Genomic DNA, 26,322 nt, shown 5'->3' with positions numbered 1-26,322 from the left:
AAAAGCAGCAGAGCAGCTTATCTCAGGAGCCGATGGAGGCACAAACCAAACAAGGCAGAGAGACAGAGCTCAAGCAGCACAGAAACCCCATTAGTGATTCCCCCGCCGCGGTCTGAGTGGCAGCTGGGAACAAGGCGCTGACTGTTTGCCCGTTGCCCATTCTTGTGTTATTGGGTAAAATAAAAGTTCTTTTATCTGAGAATCTTTGTACAATAAAACAACTCTCAGTCATTCGCGAGTCAGGGGCGAAGAGAAAAGGGCCTCAGTGTAAAGTGCTGCAAACTAGCACATTGTTTCCAGTCATTTTCTCACTATTCACATTTAAGGGGAAAGAAGGGGAAAATAAGAAAGGGCAGAGGGATGAGAAAGGAGAGGGGGAGGAGGGGTGGCTCAGGGTATCTTTTGACAGAAATGTCAGATGTGTGGGGCTGCTGGGGGAGGAGAGGCTGAAGTGAGTGTCTAAAACTTCAGAGTTTTGCCTGAAAGTCCTCAGCTGAGCCCCTGGCCACATTATGCCCCTGGCTTTGACTCTTTGCCCATCCCAGTTTTCTCTTCTTGGCTGAAGTGGGATAGAAAACATCTCTCTGGGACCCAGAGATTGGAGTGCTCTGTAGGGAAAGAACAAGACGGACACTTCCCTCCCTCCCCTTGCTGCATTTCTCATGGTTTTCCTAATAAAAGACACACTTAGCATTTAATTAGGAAAAACTCGGCAGAGCTGAAAGTCTGATTCCTGCACATGACATTGTATATTTCTAGGGATCAGCAGAATAATAAATAGCCAGACAAAGGTTTTTAATGAAATCTTTTATTTAAGAGTCTCACAGGAACTTTACTCATATTAGACGTTTCCAAAACAACAATAATAATTAAAAATATAAAGATCCATGTGACATTAGTTAATGTAAAAAGCAGGACAGAGCAACTCTCTACAATTAAGTGATATAACCCCTTCTCTACCGCAGATAGCTTTAGTGGTATACTACAAAAATTCTAGTTATTCCTTTGTGGTTGCTCTAATGAAGGATAGCCAAAAGCATCCAAAGAGAAACAAGAAAATGACTAATCGAAAATAAGGAAAACTTAGAGGACTGATGAGGAAGTTGACAATAAGGCAAACAATGGAAGACATGGAAAATCATGGCACATCATTAGCTTAATGGCTAATTTTTACTCATGCCTGGGCTTGGAGGTAGACCTAGTCTGATTGTAGAGACTGCTGGACTCTTTGACTATCAGCATGATGTGCTTTATTGGGAGACAGAGTTCATGGCAGGCCCTAAAACACTGTGCACATAAATGCTATATACAATTACACACATAATGGAGTCTTCATTGAATGTGCCTTGTTCAAGTTTGACTATGTTGTTTCTAACTTAGATTTCAGTTCAGCAGAGGGAGCTGTGGGTGAGAGTGATGCAGTTACAGCCAAGGGAAGATTGTGCTCATTCAGCCCCCATACCCTGAAAATGCTCCGCATTTATTTTATTGGAGTTCTTGTTACAGCAAATCCCTGAGTTGCCAAGATCTATTTTTCACTAGCAAAAGTTCTTTCCTTTTCCTTGTTCACTTATGCAATACAATCAATCACAAGAGCACTCTGGTATTTCACTCTGTTTTGCCCTCCTAGTGCCCATTCTGTTTCATGAGGGCTATATGTATTACACCAGCCCAACATTTTTCAGAGCTCATATAGTCTTGGCTGCCACCAGCTTATATTTTAATATGGTACCAAGCTGGGGCAGATACATTCCCTTCTTTGGGATGGCCTGGACCTATTATCCGAGCAATTCAAACTAGGTTATCTCTAACACCATTGGCATGCTTCTCTGTTTAGCAAACTGGTGTTAAAAACAACATGTACAGTGGCTTCACATCATGATTACAGTGATTTCATAGCTTGGCAGTTGCCAGTTAAGCCATACATAATGCTAGAGAAATAGTTCTATCATTTGAAACTGTCGTCCAGTAAAAATAAAAATTATTGGCCAGAGACTAAAGGATAAAGTAAGTTCAAGTATTGGAGCAGTAGTTTGTGAGCCAGTACTGATCCAGCAGAAGCTAGAAGTGCATTTTGCACATAAGCTAGTAAATTATTTATTTGTCCACTCAGTAATGTAATAAAAAACGTGAGACCACTCAGCAAGAGACAGTATCTCTCAACAAGTACTTATTCCTTTAAAGCAACTGAAAAGTTTCTTTTCTTCCCTTGCTATCTGAAAGCTTTAGTTGAACATACCCTGCAAACTCTTATTTTGCAGAGGTTAGTACAGCTGGCCTCTCAAGTCTACTCAGCAAAACTGAAGCAGAGTTCTCTTCAAAGCCTCCCTGTGCTCAACCTTTGGAAAACAGTCAGTCTTCTGAAGTCAAAATTGGGCTGAATAAATGCCACTGCCATTAATGACGTCCAGAAAACTTTTGTACAAAGTAAACAGGAAAATCAAAAATAGTACATTAGTAACTGTTTATTTACACTACTTTTCCATTTCTTCTATTTTTTTTTTTTTCTAACTTCTTTCTTCACATGTGGTCTATCAAGGCTGAGAGTGTATTTGTAATTAAAACATAAAATTCAAAATTCATTTTAAAAAATGAAATGACACAGAAAAATGGGAGGGAAATAACAAGTTCATCTTTATATTTAAAAGTGTGAGTTGCATCAGGTAGAGCTTTCCAAAGGCCTTTTGATTCCAAACTTCATGACACTGGCATTTTAACCTTAAATTGTTCTGTGAAAATGAAAAGACATCCTAAACTGTTTGCTATGCTATCCTGACTTTAGAAAGTATCCTATATGGCACAGAATCTCCAAGCTAAAACATCACTGCTTTTTGCAGCCACTGCCAGAGCCATGGCCAAGATACAAAAACATGCTGAGCAGAAAATCAAGAAGTCTGAGTTTGCACCCATGAACTGTGTATTTATAAGCAAATAGAGTATTTTAAACCAGAGAGAAACCAATCTGTTATTAGTATGTTATTTACCTAAAAATAATTACCTTCATTAATATCAGAGTGTCCAAGTCTAGCTCTTCATAGGTCTCTAGAAAAGTTTTGAAAGAAAGATCCATATCATTTGAACTGTTCCTTAAGTACAGGCTCTGACTTTCAAGTGACTTTGGTAGAATCTTAGAATCATTAAGGTTGGAAAAGACCACAAAGACCACCAGTCCAACCATCAACCCATCAGTCCAGTCATTAACCCATCACATGTATCTCCACGTATGCAAGCATGCTGATGGCCTTGCCTCTGAATCTGACATACACTCTCAAAATTAATGAACTCACCTAAGTATCATTTAACTAAGAATCAGTCTTTGTTGGATCATCTCTAACCTGTTGTTATCTTTAAACAAAAGCATGTTAACACATCCACCATCCACGCATCCACACAAATCCTCAAACTGCTGAAGAAACTCATAACTCTTTGTGTACAGCGTTACTTGGAAGAGCTATAGGGCTGCATAATTACCCCAACTCCTGCATCAGGCAGGGAAAGTTAGTGACATGTTGAGGGAAATGCTACACTGTGTTAATAACGGTTTTGAAAGAAATCAGAAAAGTTAATCATGTGTGGACACAGGGTTAAGAAGCAATGTAACAGACTATTAAGTTTAATATAGATATGTGATATAAGCATATGCAGACAGCCATTAGCATAAATTCATGTTACAGAAGAGCAGTGCAGCATACTGCGCGATGGATTTATAGCATACGTGGTGTGCAGGACGGGCACCAGAATGAGGGAGAAATGGGTCAACGAATTCAGACAGGTCTTGAGTCAGATTGGCAGAACCGGGGCAAAAGCAGCCAGGCTGCTTCTCTGTGGTGATGTTGTCTCGGAGTGACTATCTATCACATAACAGTCAAATTGCTTGGCTGCTGTTTTCTATGGGCTTCAGCATGAAGGCATCAAAGTCTGGAGTGCACTTGAGGTCCTTTACTTTGCATTCCTGCTGTGTGACGAGGACAGCTCTCACAGATCAATTTCTGCTCCCTGTTTCTGTAATGGAGATACTGACAAAATCTACAAAGGCAAAAAGTCCACTGCTGCTCACCAAGAATAAGAATTGCACTCTGAAGCCTGCTTATTTTTGTCTCGTTTACCTGATTCCATGATCCCTCATTCATGCTGTATTGATTTTGCTTAGTTACTAGCAGAGCTGAGCAAAGAATCTGTAACAAGTTCTGTGAATTTGCCTTTTTCTCCTCGCAGAATGTCAAAATTATTCATTACACAGATTCACTGAAGAATTCTCCCAGTTTTCTAACTGTCTGTCTTGCTATTTGATTTCATCTAAATATATGTGGTTAAAACTGGCTCCTGCTAACTATTCTTTCTTGTAAAACTTGACTGCAAGCACATTTCCAAAAGACAACCCCAAAAAAAGTTCAAATCTGTTTACTGTTAGATTATTCACAATGAATTCAGGCACGTTCTAAGAAAAGCCAGGACAGAATAATGGGAGCTCCTGGGGTTTTGTTTATAACAACCAGTGTTTTACCCTTCTCATCTAATGGTTATTGCAATGCAAAATAATTGGTCAGAGGCTGCAACTGGACTTTTGACAACATTTATAGCATGTATAAATTGCATTGAACCACTTGTCCTTCATAATCCCAGAAAGTGCTTTTACACTCAAGATGCTTCCTGTATTCTATGTTCCTCCTTGCAATAAAAGCTCACAACAAAATAGTGGTAGGCCTGATTCAATTTAATAGTGGTCTCCTCACAATACCTACAACTGTTTAATGTTATGAATCCTTAGAGCTAGGCTACTCTTTCATCAACAAAAGAAAGGGTTACAACCTTCCCCGTGTACAATGTTTTTATTGTATTTTGCCTTTGGGAATTTCCAGCCCAGCCTAATCTCTATCTAATTGTGTGTGAGGGAGAAAGCCTCCCATCAGCCCAAAGGATCATTGATATTCAGGTGAGAGCCAAGTTGTTTTCCAAAGTTTGATCATTTTTTCATCCTCAAGGGCTGTTTGGCATCTTATTGCTCACAGGTGACATCAGCTTTAAGAGTTAGCATCCTATGGGAACTTCAGAGTGGGCCCAGATTTTGCTCGGTGCATTTCTCAAGCTGCACAGATTTCAGATTTTTAGCTAGATCTCAGTTTGGAGCAATTTGCAGCTTGCTACTTGTTAGTTCAACTAATTACTTAATTAAGACAATTTTTGTCCCTCTGAATTTATTGGTAGCGCATGTTATCAGGACTGCTTAATTTAAAATGAGAATAAAAGAGACCTAAGTGCAGTGCTGAAATGTGAGCTTCAGTACAAGAACACCAGTCTTTGTCTGGAAGAAAGCGGTTTTCATGATGCAAAGCTGTCTCTAACCACTTTGTGATATCTGGCCTGTCCGGCATAAATCACGGGTTATTCTGGATCTTAATGAACTCTTGGGTTCTGCATCACTTCTGCCTTCTAAATGCTGTTTTTAACACCACAGTTAAAATGCAAAGGATCGATAAAAGCTGCCTGACTAAAGGGACAGCGATTGTTGGAAGAATCAAGCAGACTTCTGCTGATTGCACTGCAATCCCGAAGAGCACCATTTGGAGTTGGCCTGCCTCGGGCATGGGAAAGCATTGGCCAGAAGGACTGCCAGAACTGCTCCTGAATGCTGTGAACCGAGCATATACTCAAGTTCAAGATGATGGTAAGAAAAAATTTTACATATATCGACATCTTGGTTATCTCATGAGCTGCGTTAACTTACAGCAGGAAAAGGGCTCTTGGTGTTTTTTGGGGGGAAAGGAGGAGGAGGAAAAAGAAGGGAAAGACAAATTTCCCAACTATTTATGCCAAATAGTTTGAAAAAATGTGGAGAAAAGAGGAACAGTCAGGTGAAAATACAACCAGAAAGTAGGTGACAGAACAGGAAAGATTTCCAAGGAAGCACAAATGTGAGTTTGATAAAGAGAGAGCACCAGCGTTGTCTTCAGCTTGCTTTTTAGTGGCTGAAGAACCCAGCTAACTGCTCTGTATTCTCAGCCCAGTTCCTTCCTCCCCACCTTAAATAAAGCCCTCCCATCATGCTTATCAACATTCCAATTCATCAAAGCGATTGTTAAAACAGAAGAAAAAAAAAAGTTATTTCAGCACTGGCGGAAATTATTCCAATGCTACATTTCAATAAAGTGCCCCCTCCCTAGGTCCTCTGTGTATAAGCAATCAATGGGTTAAGTTTAGATCACTAACGTATGTTCTGTGACCCCAGAATGCTTCATCAAATGTACTCATTACCAACTGAGCAAGTGAATGAGTAGTTGCGAGCCACAGTTTAAGCGCTGATGGGATTGTGTGTGAGCCCCAACGTGGCCGAGGTATTTAAATTTTGATTTTTGTAATGGGCTTTGACATGTTTCATTTCCTCCGAGGGAGCACTCAAGACCTCTGAAAGTAAATGTTGCTAAAAAGTCATCAAGGCAGAATATTAAAATGCCATCAAATGAAAATTTCACTAATGCAATCCGGCTAGGCCTTCAGGTACCCGAGCGAAAAGGGGAGTGTCAAAGGTCCCGCTTCTTTTAGTGAAACATTGTTTGTTCCTCTTCACTGACTGTTTCTCCAAAATAAATTATTTAAAGTCTTATTTCTTTTTTCTCCTGGGCCCTTTAAAGTTCAACTACGCCGAGAGGAGAAGCGGGGAGGGGGGCTGGGGGAAGGAGGTGTCATATGTAGAAATTCAACAAATCACTGTGCGTGCCCGTGGAGATGGGCTTATGCTTGCTGGATGTCTGTAGCCTTGGTATGGACTTTGGGCTTTGGGCAAGCATGGGGTAGGGGACCACACGTGCCACTGCAGCATCGCAGCTCAATGGCAGGCTTCATCCTACAAGGTGCTGAGCACATTTCTCAGTGTAATGATGGGAGTAGGGATCTTGCTTTTCAGAGGAAGGCAGAGGAAGGACAAAAGGGCATTGCATTCTGTATAAAAGTACAGGAGATTATGGTTTCACTTCCACTCCTTCTCTGCCTGTGTATATCTGCTACTCTCCCTCTGTTCTTCCCGACTTCCAGCACTGGCTGGGCAAAACTTAAGCCCCTTGTTCCCAAGAATCTGGTGGCAGATCAGAAAAACAAATAATAATAATAATAATGGCAACTTTATTGAGAAGCCTAATTCAGCTGAGCTTCATTCAAACTTTATGAGAAGGATGAAACAGAGGCACCCGGACCTCATGCAGAACCCTTCCTGGATGACTCCACCAAGAACATTGGAATAATGAACTCAAGCAGTGGAACTGAGGAGAACTGCACCATCAGGCCAAACACTGACTGACTGAATACAAGCAGGAGGCTCGCTACGGTCAAACTTCATAAAGCTGATTAACACATCTCCGCCTGATACATATACCACCAGGAAGAGGGCAAGCAGCAACTGTCGGGGGACATGCAACTATTAAAAGAGGGTTGCAAAACAAGGGTTTCCAAATGATTCATAACTACCCTTTGTAATGCTCCTACTGATGTTTGCTTTGAGTGAAGGGAGCAAGCTTTTTTTTTCCCCCTCTCGCAGTCATTTGCCTATTGCTCTTGATTTGCTGCAAATTCTATGCAATGTGGTTAAGAAAAGCAAGATAAAAGATATGCTGAAGCAATCTCTCCAGTGGCTCCCCAAGTCCCGGAAAAAAGAAAAAATCCCCTTTGCACACCCACAAAGTAAGCAATCTCATTTCAAAACCCATTCTACCAGTTCCTGACATTGTGCTGTCTGATTTCGCATTAGCACGACGGATGGAAATGGCATTTAAGCTAATTATCTACAGGAGACTGAGCAAGGGGTTTAGGTGAGCTCCAAAAATTAAATGGAAAAAAAAAAAAAAAAGGAAAAAAAAAGAAAACTAGCAAAAAAAAAAAAAAATCTTCCAAAAAGGCTCTGTAAATCTTTCCCCAAAAATCTGATAAAAAATAGCATGTCTGTTTTCTGGGATATCCCCCTAAAAACCGAGTCCCACCTGGGTGCTCAAGGAGAGGAGTTTACAAAGCGTACACAAATGCCTCCCACTTTTGGGGGATATTTTGCAAACACCTGATTTGTGAGCCATCTGCCAAAGTTGTGGCTCAGATGCATTTCATCTCAATTGGGATTAGGGTGAGTGATCCAAAAATGTGCATCTCAATCTAAATGTTGCGGGTCATGTCCCACGACATTGGTTACCTTGTCTCCTCTGGTATTCAGTATGCAAATGGCATGCAGCATGAAGTGATCCAACAGCAAGATGTGATAGGGAGGGAAAAGATAGGACAATGTGTCAGGGAAAAGAGAAAAAAGTGCGGCAGGCTGCGGGGGAATGGAAATGAGATGTTGGGGCAAGGCTGTTCTAACACAACAGTGCGGTGCTCTGAGAGAGACATCAGACTTGTTGGGAGCACATGGCTGAAAATATAGGTACTGTACTGCAAGCTGAAATGAGAAAATTAACGATACAGTGACCTAAGCAGGGATGTGGGCAAGAGAAATCTAAAGTCACTGCGAATGTTTCAGTGCACTCTGAGAGAAGAGAGCTCAGACTGGGAGAATAGGGGGTTCTTTGCAAGCAGTGCTACTTTTTGTTTTCTGCTCGCAAGGGTTTTTTTACCTGTTTGTTAATGGAGCTTCAGTTAATCTCAAAAAACTTGGACTGTATTAAAACAAACAAAAATAATTCTCCCTTGATGCACCCAAGGCTTCTCAGAACCCAATCAATGTTTTCTTTCGGCTCACTTTAATTGCAAGATATTTTGACACTGAAATTAAGAGCTCAAGTTCTCACAGACAAAAACAAGGACTTAAAGAATAACATATTATGGAAAAGACAAAACTTGATTTCTTCACGCGTGGCAGTCATTTGCAGCAACAGTCACAGCTACACAAACATTTAGGTTGTAAAAGATTCCTTCAAAATGCCATTTTGGTTTAACAGAGAAAAAGAAAGAAAACAAAAGCCCAATGAACCAAATTGTTTCTTTTGAAGAATTCTAAGAAGAGCTCAAATATTTTGCTAATTTTCTTTTCCATCTCGCAGCTCTGTGTTCTCAGTATGCTTTAAGTTGATTAAAGTTAAGGATTCCCAACCATAAAATATTTCAGTGTGGACTGCCTTTTTCTCCATCTCACTGAGGCATTCAGGACGTTAACAAAGGCCCTTTTTCAGCTGGACTCTAAACAGTCTGTTAAAAAAAAAAAAAATCACAAACAAGCTGAAAAATCAATTATTCACACAAATCTAGTATTGACCTTCTCTATACATTACTCGACCATCCAGTTCTACTCGCAAATTCATGTATAAGTCACAGTGAAACCAAAGGAAATGGGGAATATGAAACTAACTGTAACTGTTCAGCAAATCTTACAAGAAAACACATTCCCAAATAAATAAACAAATATAAATGCAGCACAGAAAGCATGGAGACGAGCAAAGAAAACTGCATTTTCACTGCTTTTGGAAACTGACTTTTTGGAAACTCCTGATATCCTCAGCAGTGAACAAGAAACCCCAAATACCCTCCTGCTTCAAAGATCACTCTCCCTGATGGTTTGTATTTTAAGATTAGTTTGAGGGGCTTGAGAGCCTCTGTTTCCTGCTGATTTTTCCTGCAATTTTAATATGCCTAGAAAAGGACAGGGAGTCATCTGTAAGTGCCATAGGATGTGGAAGCATAGGAATGGCATAGGCAGCCTGCGGGTGAATTTTAACCTAGCTGATCTAAGCAGACATTTGACCTTTGCTCAAGTCTGGTAGTGTTCATCTTCATAGTTTCAGTGTCACCCTGCATTCACCAGGATGATGGCAGAAAAGCAAGGAGAGATGCTTGAGCTTCAACCATTTGTGGCCAGACGTTTCCATGCTTTAAATTCCACATATACTTCATAAACTTAGATATACTTTGAAACCAGAACAGTTGGAAATCATTTGGGATTTTACAGATAGTCTCTTTCAAAACCAATCAGGACTTCTTTTATTTTTTTTTTTTCTTTCCATTTGTGAGTTTGTTGCTTCACGGCAAATGGTACGGAAAAGAAGCAAACTCTCCAGAGACACCATTTTGGGAAAGACTTTCAGTTGTCAAGGGGAGCATTTGACAAACTTCTATAGCACAAATCCTCTGGCCCTGTTTTATCTAACTTGGCACAATGAAGATTTGATGCTCGCAGAATGTACTATGTTTACTTTAGATTCTCTTCCAAAAACTCAATCAATATTGCAGTCTCACCGTCTCCTTTTATAATTGGCAATTACAGACTTACTGCCTTGACACCAAAGCATCTCCATGTGTGTTGTTCTCTGTTTTCTCTGTTTCCTGTGCATCTTCATGTAGAGAGTGGGGTCATCACTTTGGGGTTAGTCACCGACTTGGTGCTTGGACTTCAGCCAAATGTTTGCCTTTCTTTGACTTGCATGTATCCAACTGGAAAATGGCTTTCGAAGGAAAGAAAATGCTATTTATTGCAGAAGGTTCCTAACCAGCAACAACAAAAGAAGAAGGGTTAATAAGGCCTTCACAATTTTCTGCTGGGATTTCTGACATGAAGCTCAGGAGAAGAGAGTTCAGTGTTTTTCCCTGGCTGGATCTTGGAATTTCCTAGACTTGGTGCAATAAGATGTGCATCCATTTATCCATTTAGGTTTGGGAAGCCACCACTGACCGACAGTTCCCATAAGACCCATGAGAAACAACACGATGATTGCCTTTAAAAAAATCCCTTAGCATTTCTTTTGACTAACTCATGTCCTCCACTCAATATCTGAGATCTGCTTAGGCGGGTTCTGGAAAGAATATTATCCAGGAAGCGCGAACAATGCACTTTAATTTTCTTCTGGACTGACTTGCTGCTGATACACTCTGAGTCTGTTTCTGAGAAAACTGTTTTCTGATAAATATTATTTGAAAGGTTAGCGCCCTGTTGAGGAGAGAGATGAAGAAAATTCGTTCTGGCTAATAATGAGAAAAGTGCTCAATGAACTTTTGTACATTTGTACAAATGAAATTTTACGGTGAACTCAGGTTTCCCTGGGTAAAGGCCTTCACTGCATTCATCCCACTAAAGCATTCTGCTCACAGAAGTCAAAAAAGGCTGCAGCTGTTTTAGGTTCTGTAAAAAGGGAAATCCCATATAACCACATAGCTCTGATTACATAGACCCAGATTTTCCACAAATTCCCTTGTATCTGTAATCTTTCAGGGTGGGGGATAATAAAAAAAGAGAAAGAAGATATTGCTGCTTGGGGCACTGGGAAAAGGTGAAGAAAACTCATGATTAAATGTACAACAGCACTAAATAAATAAATAAATATTTGGAACTAACAAATTAAGGAAGAGGAAACACTCCACTGCAAGAAGAAGCAATTTGGAGTCACTCTGTCTGCGAAAGATACATACAAAATAGATGCAGGACTTCAAGTAAATGTCATAAAAGGGTAGTGGAATACTACCTTCAAACCACAAGAGAAAAGTCTGAGGACACTTTAGCACTGAGAGAAGATGGAGTCAGAATATGAACAAAAGAGTTTTACAAAATAATGAACAGCAGAGAGGAGCAAAATCGAGGAATGATTTATAGCAGGTCCTATGCCACGTGAACAATGCAGTGCATTTAAATTTGACAAAGTAAACAGTTTTCTTGGTGTTGCTTGTTGGAGTTTTTCAACTCAGTGGCTACTTAACCTGTGAGGTGTACTGCTGTAATGTTTCTTTGGAATCAAGAGCTCTGCAAGACTGAAGAATCCCATCAACATTTATTTTGATAATGACTAAATCTACTGCTCCTTTTGAACATCCCTAACATACTTTTTGTCGAGAAGCAGGATAAACCCTCAGGCTTCCAGGCAGAAGTCTAAATTCTAATTATTTGGGGGTCAGGAAGAAACTTCTTGTCTAGGCGGGTCATCCCAGCATTGCCCACTAGAGGGTCTCCAGGGCGTTCCTGAAGTCATCTGGTCATCGTTAATAGCAAGGAGAGGCCTCATCCCGGATAATCGTTGCTTTCCCCCCCCCATGTTCCAGTCTGTTCCCCCATGCAAGCCCTTTGCAAATATCTGCATTTTACAGAAGAGTCTTTATCCGGGCAGATTTCCCGTAGCAGAGAGGAAAGGCTGCTTGTCCCTCCATCCATCTGACTTTGCCTACCCAGTCCTACCGGCTCACATAGAACAAAGAGCTGTGGGGGAGAGAGAGAGGAAGACATACATGGGGAGTAACAATCCTGCATCCCTTTGCGGGGATTTTAATGGTATATGTGAGGAAAAGTAATAAACGGGACATAGCCCATTAGGCAAGAACAAATTTTCTTCCCATAATTTTATCTTTGTTTAATTGAATATTTAATTAGGATAAATATGAAATTAATTTTATTATTTATTTATTTTTTATTTTTTTAATGTGTTCAGTACATTTAGCAAGAAGTGTTGATCCCGGTCTGCATCTTGAGAGGCATTTATGCAGACACGGACAGCAGCCATGCCCTTCTTGTCCCCTTCTGTGTGCTAATAGAAGTGAGCGGGTCATTTGGCATTAGCAAAGGAGTAACTTAGCATTTGCACTGAGCTGAATCTTGCCAGACTGTGTGCATATTGGAGCCAGTAGACAGCGGCTCCTTTCACGTTGATGAATGGCTTTTTTCAAGCGTTCTGCTCCCTAGTTATGAGAAGGGTGACCCGGTCAGGAGACGACTTTATGAAGCTATAAAAAATGTATGTCACTTCGGACTCTCTAATGTCACGGGAAAAAAAAGGGAGAGAGAGAGGGGGAGAGAGTGAGAGAGGGAGAGAGAGAAGGGAGAAAAAACCCAGCGCACAAAAAAATAGCAGGGTAATAAGCCTGTTTTCAATGCTCTAAATAGCTTTCTGTCTACAGCCCCTGTGTATCCCTGTGAGCTGGGGCTGCCGCTTGCTTCAACAAAGCAGCGAGGGTTTTGTGTGTGTTTAAAAAGGTTGATTCTCTTTGCCTTCCTATCACAGCAAATGCTTATCATGATGACAACAAGGCATTGGGAACGCAGGTCGGGTGGCTGTTACGTCGGCTGCTGCGAACAAGCTATAATGTACTTAAAAAAAAATGTAATCCACTCAAGGTGGCTCTGACTTTTAAGTATGCAGAACAGCTCGAGAGAAAGGCACCATAAAAGTAAAGTAGCTTTGAAAGAGCCCTTTCATCTAATATTTTATAAAGTATTTTCTCAGTGTTGCAAGGAATAAAAAGTAAAGGGTTGCCAGGTATGTCTGCCCCCGTGCCTTTGGTTTAATACTCTGGAGTTTAAAGATACCGCCGTGTAGATTTTAACAAAGATGGCCCTCTGTAGATCCATAATTTAGCATTCATTGAATTTTCCCATTTCTTTTTAGGCTTTGATATGCATATTTCATTGCATTAGATGCTCCCCTCCTCAGTCTTGCCCCCCTCCACCCACCTCCCAGAGATGTAGTACATTTTATAACTGATGTTAAAATGTTAATTTGCACAAGGTAAGTGGCCCGGAGGATTGAGGGCAGAGGCCTTTTCTTTATTAGGATTTCAATTAGTCACGGGCCAAGTCGGGAACGCCCAAGTTCTGGGTTTGTGCGCTGCCCCTGCCAGAGCTGAGACGCAAAAGCTCCTGAACTCATAGACCCAACCACAGGTTCACTTTCCTGTTTTTCCTGGTGGGATTTCCAGTGCTCATCCCACCTGGCACTGGAACAACTTGCATCCACGGCAGAAACAAGACAGGTTGAGAGTCAGGAGCCAGGTTCAGATAAATTAGACATTTCTCTATATTTGGAAACCTCTTTGGTTTTTTGACAGGCAAAAGTCAGGCTGTGAGGAACACAAATCAGCAGGATTCAATAATGGCAGTGTGCAAGTCAGTGTCAAATGAGCAGAGGTGATGCAGGAATGTAACTGGCACCTTTCTGTTATTCTGTGGGATTGCAAAAAAAGATGTAGCTTTAATTCATTTAGAAGTCCCTCGAGACTGAATTGAGTCCTAATGAAAGTTCCCATTGAAGTTAATGGACCCAATTCTCTCCTCATTGCAGGGAGTACTTCTAATTAAGTCAATAGAATTACACTAGCATAAAACTGGTGTATGTGAGAGGACTAGCAGGTCTTGGGAGAGTTGAACCACCTAATGACAGGACTAAAATTGGACCCTGAAAATTCCAATCACTTTTGCACTGCAATAAATTCAGTGTAATTGCATCAAAACACATCCAGCAGGCAGTGGCCTAAATTCTGCAGGATTGTTCCACGGTCATAAGTGAGTAATCCCACCCTCTTCCTTCTGGAAGTGAGATCAGGATTTTGCTTTCAGTGGTTTGAGTATGAAAGCAAATACAAGCCCAGAAAAACAGACGCATTTACTCACTAATTTTCATGACTGCAACCAGCATATGCTTAAGTCAATGGCAATACTTCCAGTTCTTTTTATCTGGAGGAGGCACACCTCAAATGATAAAGTAAATAGAAATAAAAAGGAAGTCATGGTCACTACTTCCAAGTCTTCCCATCTACAGAAAGGCATTAGAAAGTATGGGATGGGTAGGGAGCACCTAGTCTATGTGACAGCCTGGGGCAGCACTGGCTGCAAACACCAGAACACCAAGCCTTAAACCAAAGGCACTTCTCATGCAAGGGCAGAAAGAGAAAAAAACATCATGAAGCATTTACTCATTGGCCCGCTTCTCCTTATTCATCCTGAGAGCAGATGAGCCTTACCCACCAGTGTATAAGGTGGAGATAGTCTGTGCAGCAAATCCCAAGATAGCTATTTCAAGCCACACTCTTTTTTTCTTCCCATACTTTTGTCCTCTGAAAGTATTTAAGCTTGGTAATGCATAAAATATATATTTTTGCAAGAAAAAATTCTCCCTCCATTTAAGAATTTATTAACAATTTACATAATTGCTTAAGTAATCTGCATAATTGACAGAAAGTTTAATTTGACCCTAGTTCAAATGCAACACTTATGGTTTTAAATTGAAATGGGTATAATTCATTTATGAGAGTAATTAAGCCATAGTGTCTAACAAATACAATGTATGCTGCCTGAGGCCTTCAAGGCCAGAACATGCTATTAGGATGTTTTATTTAAATATGTCAAATCTGTTCATCTCCAAAGCTGCCTGTGTTAAAATATATCAAATGTCTTACTTGACCTTTAAGTTGCCCTACTGAAAGCAGGGCATTAAAATAAAATAAAATAAAAAATCAGAGGCTTTCCTGTGCACCTATGAAAAGGCAGGAGTGATGGAAAGGAGACCAAAGGAGAAGTGCTCTGAATGAGATTATCATCCCTTCCAGCAGTGATGCAGCTTTAAGTGACTGGTTTTGCCTTCATTAAGTGAAATCCACTGCTGTGTGCAGTGCCAGCGTACGGCTATTTACAACCACGTAAGCCATCCAAATAGAGCTTAAGCAGTGCAGGAGTCTTTATGTTGGCCTTCTGCAAAGGACAGCCTAGCAATCCCTGGAAATCCCTTGATTCCTCTGAGACCATTCCGGCTGTGACAGCACAAGCCAAGACAGGAGGCAACTTCCAACAGCCAGAGCTGAACAGCTCTCTCCTTCCACATTACCCTCCTAGAGGATCACTACTAAGGTTACAACTGTCCTTTAAGAACAGTTTCAGCAACCACTTCTCAGTCTGAGCAATGCTTTCCTTCAGCTCTACCCTTGCCAAAGTTCTGGCTGCCACTCAACGTCTCAGACTGTTAGGCTTCATGTTTCCCTATCTTTGGGTGTATATAAGTATATGGAGTCTCATCAGCTATAATCATTTTGCCCTGAGGGTTGGAAAATGAAAAGCTGGCTAAAGATCCTTCTGAAAATCAGGTCCTAAGCCTATCAAAGTGTAGTACTTTTTAAACGTAAGCCACCCTGTTTCTGTATGGCTGCAGTCAGAAGAGTTGAGATGTGTCTTGGGAAGGAAAAATGCTGAAGATCTGTTCATCAGGATGTAGAGTTTTTATATTTGCTTTGGAATTATTTTATTTTTGCCATGTTTCTATGCTGAGATCTCTTCCTTTAGGTCTGGGGCTGCTAATTTCATCTGATTATCCATGTTGGACAGTCAGACTGACTCATCCTCCAAGTACCAGTCCAGGCTTGTTAGTGTATGACAAAACCTGAGCTCCTCAGTAATTTCAACAAGTTGACAGTCAAGTATTAAATAGCTGATAATTCTTTCTCTAATTAACATTGTCAGAAAGCAGAAACATTAAAGTCTGCATGGCACATGCTATCACGGCTGATCTTTGCGGTCAAGAGAGAAAGAGAATATGAAACAGAACTTAGGGTTGTGTTTTTTTTCCCATCAGAGATATGTTCCTAGCATGCTTCAAGTTAGACCCACTCACTTTTCTACTTAGGACTTCATGTGACAGATATAGGAGAGAGAAGATGCAGGATGAATGCATGCCAAGCATCTCAATTACCAGCTGTGTAGATTAAAGCTGTGTGATATTAGGGAAATTATTAAAAGCCTTCCATAAGCAATGAGAACATAAAGAACAGCAATTTTGTCCACTCTTGTGGCTATGTCACTAGTTTCATGATGGATGATGTTTCTACACCAGCTTCAGAGAGCGAGGAGCTCAGAAAAAAAGTCAGCTTTCATTGAAAAAAGTAGAGATGATCAAATCAGAACAGCTCAGCAAGTCAAAATGAGTCAGCTGGGCTGCAGTAACCATCCCTGGGTGTGCTTTTATCTGAAGGTAAATGCTAGCTTTTATGGCATACCTCAGTCTGTCTTCAAAGAGGGCAGGTGGAGTGAATTATTTTGCATAAGCCCCAGGCAGAAGAACGCACTTGCAGGAAATCTCTGCAGCTCAGCCGACACATGGTCACTTGCTACAGTCCCCTGACAGCAGTAACAAAACATAAATGTCTAGTCTGTTTGCAGGCAGGACATACAACTAAGAAACACCACCCTAATTAATCCTAAATAAGTACGGTCCATTAATGGAGATACATGCTTATTGATTCATTGATTTGTTTTTTGAATGTAGGCTGAGAAGTAACCAGACAGTTATCTCCTTTCCCTGCCCCTTACAATCCAGCTTATAGTTTCACAACGATCTTCTGGAAAATCAATATTAGGACAAGAAAGAAGAAGCGCTCCGTTATCTGACAAGTCTGAATGACCGTGTTCTGCTCCAAAATGGTGGCAACTGTAGTCCATGTTGGCAGATCAAAAAACGGCTTATGAGGACTAAAGAGAACAGATTTGAGATGCAGGTTTTGGATAGAAGAAAGAGAAACTTCTTAAAATGTTGTTTGTTACATCACTGGATTCTCTTCGACTGATATAAATGGGTTAGGAACGTCAAAGCCAGTAACATGTAAGAAAACAGTATACTGTGGTTTTAAGAAAAGGTCATATTTAAATGTCAAAACGAGGTCGTGTTTCTGCTACCACACTCTTAACAAATGAGTGGGATGTTTAAATCAGTTAAAAAAAGAATTGCAGGCTTTTGCACCAGCTAGGAGGGAATGCTCCAGGTAACACTCTGCTGGAGCATGTGGCAGTGGTAGGAGGCTGAGGGTCCTGGGATGCTTCCTAGGGGATTCCCATCACAATCACTAAGTTGGCCAGGAGAGGCTGCCTGGAAAGCCTGCAAGGCAAACTGACCTCAGTGTAAGGATCAGGCCATTGCGTTCATCTTTGATTCCAGAACATCTACCCAGAATCAAGCACCGTGAGTGAATTACTGATCATCACTACTGATCTAATAATAATCTCATAAATAATACATCACGTTCAGCTTCAGGCAGCCATGCTGGCAGCATGAAGTACTACTAACCCTGAAGGCACAGATTTCTTCTGAAGGGCCTCAGTTGAGCTTGTGCCATCAGTTAGAAGTGCGTGGGTTTCCCAGCATTTAATTGCCTGATTTGCAGTTTCCAGGTAGCCACCTAGATAGCAGTTAGACTATTAGCACAGAATACTTTTACATCTGTAGTAGATTCTATAACTAGTAATAACATACAAGTTATGTTGCATAACATATGAAATATTTTACCTCATATTTTGTTATACAGGACAAAACCTAATACTGTATGTTTTAAAAGAAGTCATTTCCTGTTATATGAAGGTTTAATGAAGTCTTCATTTATAAGCCTCTAGTTCCAGTCTGATTAAAAGGGAAGGTCTGTGATTAAAGCAGTCAATCAATCGATTGATTCTTGTTCAGCTCATTTCTTTCTGAATGTTGCTGGCTGGATTCAGCGCTGCACGTTTACCATTTTAGTCTATGTAGAAAGCATATCTGTGTGTTAACTTAAAGCCTGTTGCCATACATTACTACCCTGCCACCCCTACTCCCTGCTGTTACCTTCATCAGGACTTATAACTTCAGTATTAACTAAGATTGGCTACATTGACTTCAACAAGATAGACCTGGCTAATTAAAGTCTTACTCCTTGTGGTGCTTTGCTTGCCCCCTGTTGGATGCTCACTGGCAGCAATGGAGGAGCGTCCTGGTAGAGTTTGAATTTCTTCGCAAATCCTTTCACTTCAAACAAAGAGTAGATTAACCTGAGATACTTCTCCAAACCAGGCTGCCATATTCCTAAAATACCTTTAATTCGTAAGTAACTCCACCTCGTTTAAAACTGAATTAAGCCGTTCACACCACTTTGTTTAGAACCACAGTGAAGGAAGTCATCATTAACCAAAAAGCCAAGCGTGTTTAACATCCAAAAGATAGATTGTTTTACCTCCCTTTTCACAGCCCATTGCTCCAGAAGAAGTTGTACTTAAGTCTTTAAAGCTTCAAGAAGCAGATGCCACATAATGAGAAAGACAGTGAAGAAACTGAGCAGGAAGAGGGTTGCCCTAGGATAACTAAACTCTTCGGCTAAGTGAAACATTAGGACCAAATCCCACAGTCTGAAGTTTTGCCTATTTGCTTACTTTTTTGTCCTTTATAGCACTGTTCTTTTTTCTTCATCATGCATTGTATTCTTTGCTCGTGCTGTGACAAATTATTGTGTATACATTAATTACAAATAATTGCAAGGGCAGCTGACATCATTTAGACATCAGAATACCCGATAGAGCACTTAGACACACAAGTGACCTTAAATACACTCTCTGAGAGTACAGTCTGGCCTCTAGCTTTTAAGTGCAGGTGATACTATATTATTTCATTTTGGTTCTAGCTGGGCTTTGAATTTGCATCCCTGTGCCATCAGAATGGCCTGGAGTTTCTTAATTACCAAACAAATGGAGAGTAGCTGCTTGATTTTGACAGCTCCTTTGTGTATCATTCTTCACAGAACATGAATGATTAATGGAATTTTCCCAACACAGTCAAAGTTGTTTACTGATGGAATTAAAGCTGAAATTGGCAGCGCTCTTTAGGGAGGACTTTTTCTATAATGTCACCAGACCTGCCAAGAGCCCCTAAAAAATAGGGACAATTAGTCAGAAGGTCTGGGTATTAAAAGGTTTGGTTCTCTCCAAGGAAAGTGTAAAGGAGGGGTGGGCAGTGAGGTGAAAATAAGAAGAAAATCCTTAAAGCCTTTCTTTGATTTTCTTCATGGCGTAATATCCTCAGACCCATGATCTTCAATTAAAAGGGAAAAAAGTTAAATTACAGTCTCTGAAGATAAGAAGTACACAGAAGAAGCCAGATAAAGGATACCGACTGTTCTGTTGCCATTTTGAGCATCAGAAATGGATGGAGCAACATCTGTCTGGTGGAGAAGGCAATTGGTAGTGGTAGACAGAATGGAAGATGGTTGATGCTTCTGCCATTGGATAGCTAGGGGAGCTGATGTCACTGTGACTGTACCAGTCTGGGGACTCTGGGGATGTGCAGAGGAAGCAGATGAAGAAGGAACTTGTGGTCACAGCATGTAATGACAGCATGAGAGAAAACCAGCTCCAATGAGTAAGGCAAAGCTGTGAAGAAAATAATCTAGAATTATTCTGAACATATTCGTAAGTATTCCTTTTTTTCCTGTATTTTCATCATTTGCCCTCACATTGCCAGATTCCACAGGCAGAAAAATTTGTGGGAGTAATATCCTCCCATCAGCAGTGGTTCATCTGGGACACACTTATGAAGTTCATAAGAAAGGCAAGCCCTACACAGCATGCTCAATGTTTAAAGTGTTTTATGAATAAGTTCACACCAACCCCTGGAGATAGTTAGATAAGCATGTGATTTATTTTTATTTCCATTTTCCAGATGGAGAAAAAATGGTGGAATGACCTTCTAAAGACCGCAGAAGGAGTTGAAACTGAGATGAGATCAAGGAGCTCCTGACTACCCTGCCCCCAGGGAAAACATCAGATTGTTCCGCATCTCTCTTCTGCAACCATTGCACTGACAAAGGCCTTTTGCCACACTCACATAAGCATGTCTACGAGATGGATTTTTATGGCTGCAGTGGAATTTGGGAGATTGCTGGGACACTTGGTTTCCAGCAATCCCATATCGTACTTCCTTCATGTGCTTCTCTCTCTCTCTTCTGCCTCTATGCATTTTTCAATAAACAGGCAAAATGACCCACGAGCAAGGCTGTAAGGTACAGCACAGAGCCAGTGAAATCATATGCCTGCTGTGCTTGTATAGTTAGCAGCAAGTGTATATAACACAGCCCTGCCCTTCCTCTCCAATGAAAGTGGCTCGCCACCAGGTAGGTGATCTGATGCCAAAGGAGATTAATCTCCTCTTTTAGAATGTTTTTTGGGGTTGGAAGGGATATCAGCAGCTTTGATATGTTTTTAACATCATCTAAAGCGTAGCCAAGGGATATAATAGTACCCTTGAGAGAGTGAAGGTACAATACGTAGCTAAGTGCCTCTAATCCACAGTAGCATGATTATCTATTGATAACTGCCTCCTCCCCTTCAGCTGTCCTGCCGATCTTGAGTTTGGTTAATAAAAACAAATGAATTCAGCATGCCATAGCAGAGTAAGGAACATGTTTTAGGGGTATTGAGGCAGGGAAAGGTTAACTGTTCTGTTTTGTTTACTTTTCCTTTAATGCAAAACCCAACTGGCGCAATGATCTCCAGATATGCACAAATAGCGATGCCAGATATTCACTTGCACAGACAAAAGTAATACAAGTACAAAAGGGAGGGCTGGGGTGGAGGAAGGGGAAATGGCTGGGGCCAAGAACTTGAAGCCAATTCTAGCCATGATGTACTCTTACTGCCTTTGTGATTCTAAGCAAGCCTCTTAGATTAAATTTAATAGTGAGGACTGGATCCAATGTCTGATACTAATTAGAAAGCAAAAGGCCCTTTCACCTTCTGCTACTAAATTTGCCTGAAGTTATTTATCTGTAGTTAATTCTGTACTATTGTATCCTAGAGTCAGACTTCAGGACTGATGGAGCCCTGTAGTTGCAATTGACATCTGTAGGATATTTAGTTTGATAATAACTTCACGGATCGTTTTCATTTCTTGTGATTAAGGAAAAGCAATAACACCCTTGTTCTACACCACCTCCACACAGTTACGAGAAAGTGTACAATTCTGTATACTTTTTTTAAGAAATGGAAGCTCTTCCAAGCAAGGCTAAAGAAAGAGAATCACATTGTAAGTCAGTGCTGGAAGCACAGACTGAAAAATCAAGTGCGGACTTTGCATTATCACAGATAATAGATGCTGAATGGTGCGCTCAAATTTAGTGACACGCACTTCAGCTGTGCAGACTTACTCATGTTAGACTAGTGTAACATGAAAAGGAAAGTTCACATGGCACAGCAAGATGGTACAGATGGATGCATACACCACACAGCCATTTTTTTTTTGGCTTTTTTCCTTTCCTCACTGGGAATTAAACTGAGGAGAACAAATTCTCTTCCAAGGCTTGAAAAGCATCTGCAAAAGTTAGAAAGTCCTAGGGAAAAAAACAAACAAACAAACAAAAACACAGAACAGCTTATTTGTTCATCCATCATATTTTCCAGGCAACTGTTCTCTTGAGGAACATGCAAACAAATAGCCAAGAGTGAGTGGCGGAAAAGATAAACATATATGAATTCCTTCAAGCCAGGCATGTCTTGGAGCTACTTTCATGCTCTTTCTTGATGCTGGCAAGGGTGGGGCAGAAGTATTGGAAGAAATTAGCTGGGATGGGAGGGCATTGGCCCTACTTAAGAAAACAAAAATTCCTGGAGGTATGCCTTGTTCATTGCAAGCGTCCTCAGAGGTCATTTGATGGCTCTTAAACTACATTAAGCTGTCCAAAGGCACCCAAGCAAATGTCACAGTAAAACAAAAAACAAATAATCACATGCCCAGGCAATACTGTACTTATTTTGGATAAAGACATACAAGGAAGTTTTTTTAAAAGAATGCCCTGAAGGTAACAAGCAGTTAGCAAGGTATTTTAAAAGAGCAACCACAACACTATGGCTTAAGGCAGCCATTGCAAAAAAAAAATCCCAATAATCTGATCTCTAACAAAGGAGGGCCTGTCAGGTCAGTAACCCAGAACTGAGGTAAGGGTTTCATATAACAATACTGCTTGACGTGGTATTCATTTTCAACCTACAGTGGTAAAAGTTCAACCTAACAGCAGCTGTCAAATACCTTTGGCTAATCCCCCGTAGCTGCCATGATACAATTTTGGTGGTGTGAGACTTGGCATCACCTGACCCCAACAAGGCCACAGCACTGTTAACACTTTGCCTTTGGGAGGCACACGAGTGGGTCACAGTGGCTACAAATTTCCCTTTAGATATTTAGGAGAAAGACCTGCTCACACTACAGACTACAGCTCTGCTGTGCTCCTTGCCGCAGTAGTGCAGAAATGTGTTTCTTTCCAAATCATTAAAGCCTGGCACTTCGGAGCTGGGCTCGAGGGAAAACGTCCCTGGCTCTCTGTGCCTTCCCTCCTGTACTTCGAAATACAGACGCTAAGCTTCAGTGCATCTTCCTGCTGGATTTCCACACAACTTGGTGTTTTACAGGCTTCAGGATATTATAAATATTGTGTTTTATGTTTGTTTTCTCTGAGCTATTCAGGGCATTTTTAATTCTCGGGCAGTGCAATGCAGTGTGAGTAGCAGAATGGAAAGAAACAGGTTAATGAATCTCACGTCCCAGCAAACCCCAAACACGGATCTCCATGGGAAAAGAATGTTGCCTGAGGGTCAGAGAAGGCTACTGGAACATCTCTCCCCATTAGCCTCGAATCTTATCCTTTGCTCTTACCTAAATACTACATGTGGTAATGCCTTCCCTGTGAAGCAGGCTACATGGTGCTCAATGAAACTTAATGTTTCGATGGCCATTTGAGTGCAGACAGAGGGTGGCCCAACATGTTGTCCAAGTGGACCTGAAGCCAAGGGTCAGCATCATCCTGATACAAAGCAACCTGCAAGAAAAGAAAGTAAAAAGCCTGAGACCAGCGCTGTAGGTGGCCAGTATAAGGTGTCTTGTCATCCTGCATGTAGGCAGGTAAAGTTCATAAAGAACTTGTACGTGAGCAGAAACTGTGATTCCATTCTGATATTTTTTACAATAAATTTTACCGAGCTCCGCTTCATTCATCATCTGCACCTGCTGAGGCTTTTCTGTGTCATCTCAGATTAATTCCCCTTGAGTCTTCTTTGATGAGACATTCCACACATCCTAAATTCAGGATGTGAAATGAATGGAAAGTGGGGAGGAGAAATGCCCTCTCTCATCACAGTGCCGTCAATGTCCTGAGCCTATGCCACCTTTCAGAGGGAAATGCAGACAAAGCTGATGGATGTGGCCAGCAGTCCCTGCTTGTCTAGACAATCTGCATAGTTTTCCTCATCCAAACAAGCAAGACTGAGACATTCAAGGCAAAACAGTTTGGGGTGAGCTTTGAGTCCTTTCAGTAGCTCTTCAAGTCTCACCTTAACCTCAGCCGCCTTCTCTTTGTATTTATTGGGCTTGAACCCTTAGTTAATGGAAACTTCTGAGATTGCATTTGGCATTGAGGACAACCCATACGGGCAAAGCATCAGAGAATGAAGCATTTCCTAACACCATTACAGGGCAGTTTATCTGGGAAACTCTGGCAGCAGTTTTTCAACTGCGATTGGGTTTATTTTACACCCCAAAACAACCCAATGTTCTTTCTCTTATTTGTGTTTGTTATTTAATTCTACAAACTTCTCATTTATTTGCTGTTCTAACTTTAAATTAATAACGATGATAATAATAGTTTTAATAAAAATAAGAAAAAATCAACTGCTTTTTTTTTTTTTTTTTTTTTTTTTCTTTAAGGTACACAGCATTGTTCCACTTGATTGGCTATAACAAACTCAACTCCTTTGAAAGTAATGGAATTACACTGCCAGCACAGTTCACTGATCTGCCTCATTTTGGAAAATTCATCTCTCTTAATGTCTCAGCCACAGTGAAGCACAGCAGCACTCACTAAGCTGTGGGAGCTCAGCACTGCAACCATACAGTCCCAAATCTCAACCATGCCCTGAAAGCATCAAATGCTCGCATTGGCTTGATAAGACCAAGGACCCACTCTGCAGTCCAAGTGTTTCACTGAGAATAAAGGGGAATGCAATGGTTTATTTGGCCAAAAGCCACCTAAATTTTAGAAATGCATCTGTTTAAAAATCCAACTGAAAATTCACCAAGTTCACCTTCTTGTATCAGAGTTCAGCTATTTATATCACAGAGTTCACAACCAGATACCACCAAATGGGGCTAACTACTATACCTACTTGAAACAGCCCAACATCTATATCCTCTGATAAAATGCATGATTTCAGAGAAGCTCAATTTTTAACAGGAATGCTGCTCTAACACACAGCACTGAGAAATTCATCTGGCTGCCAGGTAGCTGGGGATGTCCTCTGCCACATCTCACGCAGTGTGTGTGCATTAGGAAAAGAGTCATATTTAGCACACTACAATTTACCTGCATGATTAACCATTGACGGTGTTTTGGATGGCTAATGAGATTATATTGGGTTTATGTACAATTTCCTAAGTAGGCTGACTGATAGATTGATCAAGGGTAGATGGGATCTGACAGCAGAATATTATGGCAGAATTCTTTCGGTGATGGATGAGCCCACCTTGACACAAACTCCAAAGCTTCGCCTCTTAGTAATAAATCTCAGCATGAAGTCATCTGTCTCTGACCTGAAGCTTGATATCAGCAACTCGAGATACTGAAGTTTCATCCTCTTTATGAACATTTAAGTTGCCTCAATGGCATAAATACACACCTCCCACATTCAATCTCTTTAATAGTGGCAGGCCTTACGTTGATTTTTGTTTTGTTTTGTCTTACAAAAGGTGGGGATCACAACTGATTCTTTTTCTAGCAAGGATATCACTGCTAATAGATTATGTTCCGCATGATGCTTAATGAGCCATGATTGGGATAGGTGATGGGAAATGGCACTTTGGATTGATTTAGAAAGGATTCAGTGGAGGCAGAGCACAACTCCACAAATAGCAGCAGGTCTTATGTGGTGCCATAGAACCGGAATCTCAGGTAAAACCTTCAAAATGCCTTGCTGACATGGGAGTTTAACTCCCATTTTCAAAGGCTGTTTAAAGCCAGAGTCTGAAAAATACAGCAAGTAGCAGAAATGCTGAGTCACAGCCTGAAGCAGTGATTGAGCGCCTGGTAGGAAGCAAGGCCAGCCCAGGGGAGCTCAGGTGCATGCAATGCAAGGTAATGCAATGCAGATGAGTGACCGGAAGGGCCAGAGCCAGGATCCACCCCTTACCAGCCCTCATTTAAGGGTTGGCAGTGGAGGTAGGAGTATCTTTCTGATAATCCCCGTTTACCTCAGGCCTTCTAAAGGTAAGCAGCTTCTTTTTGTTTTTTGTTTTCTTACTTTCCTTTTTGTATCCACAGCTGATGTATTTGTGCTCAGAATTTGCCCAGAACTTGATCCTAGGTGACTAAAGATACTGTTGGTCTGTTTCTTTGAGGGATTTAAGTATCTAATTCTTATCAGTTTCAGTGAGATCCATGTGTGTGGGTCCTCAGATCATGTTTACTTCCATTCGTAATGTAAAAATGTGGGGTTGTGTAATAGCAGCCCTCTAAGCCCTGCATTGGTAAATGTTCTGGGTACCCACTGCAGCTCACTGGGCTAAGTAATGAATTCAGGTGACCTGCCTCGATGGATGTCTTGATCTGTGAGAACCAGAAAACAGGGGAGCTATGAGATTGTTCTAGAGTATTCTGAGATCACAGCAATCTGATATTTAAGAAGGTAAATGTATTACTAACAGGCCTGAATAAAGACTTCAGAAGACAGATGAACCCACCTGAGTTTTGAGAGTTTGAGAAGGCAGATTCTTAACACCTATTCAGTTCTGCTTTAGGTGTTGCGCCTCTTCAAATAAGAGGGAGGAGATTACCAGG

General features: G+C 41.0%; 1 protein-coding gene and 1 long non-coding RNA gene across 6 annotated transcripts in view; one reads left to right on the top strand and one right to left on the bottom strand.

Moving 5' to 3' along the window:
• The window catches only part of LOC107318851 (uncharacterized), a 92,483-nt gene extending 68,322 nt beyond the window's left edge, over nucleotides 1-24,161 (top strand). The window contains exons 23-24 of the mRNA XM_085514927.1: nucleotides 5,456-5,665; nucleotides 20,166-24,161. The gene's annotated coding sequence lies outside the window, so the exon portion shown is untranslated. The remainder of the gene's footprint in view (nucleotides 1-5,455; nucleotides 5,666-20,165) is intronic.
• Nucleotides 793-26,322, bottom strand: part of LOC107318852 (uncharacterized) — a 202,454-nt gene continuing 176,924 nt past the window's right edge. For 3 of the 5 annotated variants that reach the window (XR_014934155.1, XR_001557547.3, XR_014934158.1), the window contains 2 exons: nucleotides 23,151-23,313; nucleotides 793-19,876 (listed from right to left, as the gene is read on the bottom strand). This is a non-coding gene — a long non-coding RNA (uncharacterized LOC107318852). The remainder of the gene's footprint in view (nucleotides 19,877-23,150; nucleotides 23,314-26,322) is intronic. The other 2 variants (XR_014934156.1, XR_014934157.1) reach the window with 2 other exon arrangements.

This window comes from Coturnix japonica, chromosome 14 (assembly GCF_054131305.1).
Source record: "Coturnix japonica strain WE chromosome 14, WE-NBRP24, whole genome shotgun sequence".
Lineage (NCBI taxonomy): Eukaryota > Metazoa > Chordata > Aves > Galliformes > Phasianidae > Coturnix > Coturnix japonica.
This window is presented reverse-complemented; position numbering and strand designations above follow the sequence as displayed.